Below are 6,000 nucleotides of genomic sequence, written 5' to 3' on the forward strand. Positions count from 1 at the left end.
TATTAACGGCAATATGATCCGAAAAGAATTTCGGTAGAGTCGTTTGGAGTCGGTCGAGTTTTTTTTTATAACTATTTATTATGCTGGGAAGTTATCCGTGTGGACCTCAAGGGTCATACCAGGCCATTGCTTGTTTTGTTGTATTTTTGTGTCAAGTTAATCTTTAAAACTTAGTTTTACGAAATTCCGAAACTTTCGGAAGATGACTCAGACTTCCTGTCATGTCAGGAATGGGGTTGAAGTTTCTTGGTTGAGTGGGACACAATATAATGGAAGTAATGACTAGTAATTTACAATATTATTTTAATTTTATCCAATAAAATTTTATACGCTTTTTACTTAATAAGGTGAAATCACATACAAGATTTTAATTGATTTAATTGTAAAATCAATAATTAACTCGATAATTATTATTAAAAAGAGTTATTAGTTGGTATTAAATTAACTCACGTAATTTAAAAGTATACACTTAAACAACATTAATTTTTATGGTAATGTCTTATTTGCATGTTATATTACGTATTTACTGTTTAGGTACAATCAGAAACATAAATTACTACTATTATATGATTGGTTCTGAAATGATAATAATTAAATAAACTCTATAAATAATCGAGCAAAAATTATAATGGATGAATAAAAATTTTTGTTTTTACGATATTAAATGTGGGCAATTATGGTTCCTTTAATATTGATTAATCTTACTTACTTTTGGCCTTTTAAGACCTATAACTCCGCAATGGTTTTAGTAAATTCTTCCTAATTTCAAAAAATTTTAACTGAAAGCCAAAATCAATGTGAAATGTGTAGATTTCTTACTGCGTTGTATGGTACATAAATGTAAAGAAAGATATTTATTATTTCAATAAATTATCAACAAAACTTGATTCTAGACCAATATTTTTATTTATTGTACCTACTTACTAAAGAGTGTTCCAAAATTAACGTATGATTTGATTTTCACAGTATGTGTGCGATTAAGTTTTGACACTAAAAAATTAAAAACCGTCACAGATGCTAGTTTAGGCCTTTAAAATTGGAGCAAATCATCGTTCAAGAAGGTATTAATTCGTCTAAGCTTTCTTTTTCCCTTCATTAGTTCCTTGTTTAATTCGTGTATTGTATTGTCTTGATTTATATATCAAATATATTGAAATTGAATTGAGTATAAAAAAATACAGGTGCTCGCGAAAAAACAACGTGTTTCCACAGTTGAGCAAAGTTTTACAGAACTAATTGAGCTTAAATCATTGAATTGAAAATACTGCTGAATTTTTACAAAAGTCAATATTACTTTATTATATGAAACAATTTTTATGGTATTTAAACTTTTTCTTTCTTTAACGATTTACAAGACTCAATGAATCCTTGTTGCCTATTCAGACTCACTATTTGGGTCCACAGCACGATATAAACAAAAATTTCTACTCGATGTCTCTTTTCGTTTTTGAGCTATCGTGTTAACAGACAGACAAACGGAAATGGACTAACTAGGTTAATTTTTATGAATACTTATATCAAAATTTTGTTTGTAACATCAATATTTCTAAGCGTTACAAACTTTAAATTAAACTTACCTACCTTGATATATTTCATATATAGGGTGTAAAAACTAAAGCAATTTGGCCTCTTCTTGCCATCGGCTGGTGACGCCTTTTACTTTAAGTAAAGAAATTTGAAAAGGGTTACCTTGAGGTCTAAAGTAGATAGCTAAAGTCTTAAATAAATAATACGAAATTTAGAGCATAAGGTATCTTTGAAAATTATAAATTGGCTCAAAATATTATTCATCTCTTCTGTTATTTATCGCGTTAATTTTGGGACACCCATTTTTACATTCAAGAGCAAAAAAACAAGAATAGCCAGCAGTTAGCCACCAAGTTATTCATTCGTATTATTTACATTCTGCTAGTAAACGCTATAGCATAGCTATGCTAATAAATACTTCAATAATGAATAAATATAGTGTGTACACTGTCAAGGCAGGAAACTATTAATGACATTTGCATGCGTGATTCAAATGTCAACAAATAAAATACAACAGAATGAAAAAGAAATAATTTAAGTAGAAAAACATATCAATAATTCTAAAAACAAGTCTGTCTTATGTGTGACTAACTTCTGACATATTAAAATAAATTATTATTAATTAATTATCTGTCTAATTAATTAATCAATCTCTTAAATGTTTTAATATATTATGTAGTTTTAGAATTCATCATTTAACTTCCATTATTACTTTTACAAGATATATTGACATGGCTAAAGTAAAAATCTACTACTCTTCTTATAAAGTTCCGAGCGTTAAAAATGAGCCCGATTTTTATATTTTCTCGCTTCGCATATCGCATCCACTTACAGGCTAGCATTCGCTACCTTCATATCTCTATGGTTTAGTTAGTAGTATTTATAAGAAGTATATATTGTGTTTTATAAAAAAGTGTTCCAAAATTAACGCGAGAAGCTCGAATCAGACGTTAATCTTGGGACACCCTCTATTATTATTATTATTATTATTATATAAAAGTGATATGATTTTATTTATTTTGTACACAAACTTTAATAAGAAAAGAAGAATTTCTGTTAATTTGTTTTATGAAAATCTACAATATGATTTTTCATGAAAATTTAAAATATTTTTTTTTTTTGTTATAAATAAATAAAAATCGTTATTTATTTTAAATTTTGTTTTATTTTTTAAATTTTCTATCCTATTTTTTCTTTCAGAACAAAATTATCAATTAATTAATTCTTTAGTAAAGGTAAGTATTAAGTTAATTATATTGTTATAAACATGCCGTGTGGCAGAGTGGATACAGCACTTGCCTATGAAATCAAGGTGCGCTGGTTCGTATCCTGGCGTTGACAATTTTTTACTTCTAAATGAATTTTCCCTGATGTTTAAATTTTCCACTCTTTTTACAGTTAAAATTTTCTATATAACCCGCCCTCTTGCCATAAATAATGTCAATTATGCATATGTCATAAATCACTATTCTGTCAGGGGGTGGGAAAATAATCATAAATATATCTCTCACTCTTTAAAAAAATGTTCTCCTGTTACGAAATATTAAAAATATGTACAAAAATGGCTTGGTTATGCTGAAATAAGAAATTTTTTAATAGGAGAACATGTCATATAGTTTATCTACTCACTATTATAAAATATTAAAAAAATGTAAAAAAATGCTTATTTTGTTAGCTTTTTAGCTGTACATGGTAAAATTTATTCTTGTTAAAAGAAATTTTATAAGATTTTGTAATAGGAGAACATGCTATTTCACCCAAAAAAGTTAATTATCTTAGTCCCACTTTCCTACTTTTGTCATAAATCACTCTAGTGCCAGGGAGTGGCAATTAAAGTAACATTAAATAATGTTTAGTAAATCATAAATAAACAATGATCGAACAAATAATTTTAAATCTCAAACAATGAAGAACAAACGACAAACAATAATCTAAAAAAGATTATAATTAATTAATCCAAAAAGAACGTTATACAGAAAAATGATTTTATAATGTATAAAATAACCATTCCCATTTATTTTAGGTGAAATATGTACAAATATATATAATAAAATATCGTTTTCATCAATTTTTTGGTTTAACGATTTCAGGAATATCAAACAGGGCCTACATTTTTAACAATATTACTACATATTACTACAGTTAACATATTACTACAATTATTTATTTATAGGTAAGTTTATTGAAAAAAAAAAAGTGAGTAAAAAGAAATACATAATCGGTCAGTGTAATGAAAAAAAGTCAATAAAAGAAAAATAAATACTAAGTTTAGAAAACAAGTTTATTCAAAAAAATATGAGTAAAAGGTAATATATATTACCATTATTGATAAGTATAATATGTCGAAGGTGGAGAAGTGGCTAGCCCAGTCGCCTCAGGTTACAGAGTACCTCGCTTCGTATCTAGCTTTTCCCCATTAATTAAGAAAGTTAATTTTTTTTAGAAAATTGTTATGAGAACCAAAAGCTACACATAAGTAAGAGAGCGAGGTATATTTTATGTTATTTTAATTCCCTCCCCCTGACAGAAGAGTGATTTATGACATAAGTAGGAAAGTGGGACTAACATTACAAAATCTTATAAAATTTCATTTAACAAGAATAAATTTTAGCATGTTAAGCTAAAAAACAAGCAAAATAAGTAAGCTCCGCGATCTTAGCATCTCATGTGCGGAATTTCGATTGACCAATTATACCATCTGAAAGGTCAGAAATTGGTCATAAAAGGTCAGTTGGTCTCATTAATTGGTCAGCATCAGAAAATTTTTTATTAAAGATTGAAAAAACTCCACCTATGCGCGATCGGGAAGCATTCGCTGATAATTGGGTCAGCTAATATAAATAATTGGTCAGTTTAATTTTTTATATTCAAAAAATAATATAATTTCGAAAAAATTTTCAATTTTTTCAACATTTGTACTAGGAGAACATAAGTGGGAATTAGTAGTTCCTGATAAGGAGAAAGGCGAGTAAGTGTTTTCACCCCGAAAGTCTAAAATTTTATTTTGGCAGAAAGTTATTGGTCTGCCCACTAGAGGTCACACTCACTAAACACGGGTGTGCAGACCACTAACTTTCTGACTTACGAGGTGACAACAATTACCTTGCTATCAGGTACTACTTATTCCGTCCGTCCTTGATGTTCTCCTAGTAGAAATGTGAAAAAAATTGAAGTTTTTGAACGAAAAAAAACTAATTTTTTCATCATTTACTAGGCAAACATGCTGTGGTGGAAATTTGAAAAAAAATGAAAATAAAAATGAACTTTTTTTTAATATATGTCCTCACCTAGTTTCGAACCAAGGGACTACTTATTCGAAGTCAGATACGCTAATCATTATACCATTAGGGCTCTGTTATTTGTATTAATAAATAATTATATTCATATTTTCGACTTTCTTAAATTATAACAAAAAGTAAAACTCATTTTCGGAAAATTTTGAGTAGTATTATTACAAAAAAAAATGGCAAACGAAGTTTGAAATACTTACCTATCGTGAAGTTCGAAATACTCACCTATTTTTAACTGAAATAATATTGTATAGCTACAGAGAGATGGGGAAAAATAAAATAAAAACAGGGTTTGAGTTTTCAACTTTATTTAAATGAAATCAAAATACATAAAAACTATTTACGAATTACTTGCACATAATTCCATATAATTAATTTCATCTTAAAAAAATTTTTTTGCATCAACTTTTTTTTTACAAACTAAATACCACACAAAAATAAAATGAAAATCCAAAAAGAATATTACGTATTTACAATCCAACTTCTTTATCTCACCTATATTTTATAAAAATTTGTTTGTACCTTTACTAAAAAAAAATTAATTAGTTAATTAATAATTTTGTTCTGAAAGGAAAAATGGGATAGAATAAAATAAAACAAAATTTAAAATATATAACGATATTTATTTATTTATATTAATTTGAAAACGTTATCCCGAAAATTGATTTTTTACTATATAAAATAACCATTATTATTATTCATTCAAATTTTTTATAGGTGACATATGTACAAATATATATAATACAAGTGAAAACAAACAATTGACTGAGTTAATTGTTGAAATACCATGCATAGTCAGTGTTGATTTATTTATCACATTACACATACAAACATGTGACACATACATAACTGATAATCAAGTATAGTACCTATTATAAAATTTCCGCCTAATTGGCGCCCTCACGAGTAAACAGTGATGTTTATGAAAAAAAATTTTACATTTAAACTTTTGTTCTATCTCTAACGGTTTACAAGATGGGTCCTACGGACCCAAGACCCAATTCACCTATGATGCTCAATTACGAACTTGACCTCACTTTTTACGTCCTGAGTACGCTGTAAAAATTTCAGCTCGGATAGAAAAATAGGATAGAAAATTTAAAAAATTAAACAAAATTTAAAATAAATAACGATTTTTATTTATTTATAACAAACAAACAAAATGTAAATTTTCATGAAAAAT

Source organism: Chrysoperla carnea, chromosome 4 (assembly GCF_905475395.1).
Source record: "Chrysoperla carnea chromosome 4, inChrCarn1.1, whole genome shotgun sequence".
In the NCBI taxonomy this organism is placed as follows: Eukaryota; Metazoa; Arthropoda; class Insecta; order Neuroptera; family Chrysopidae; genus Chrysoperla; species Chrysoperla carnea.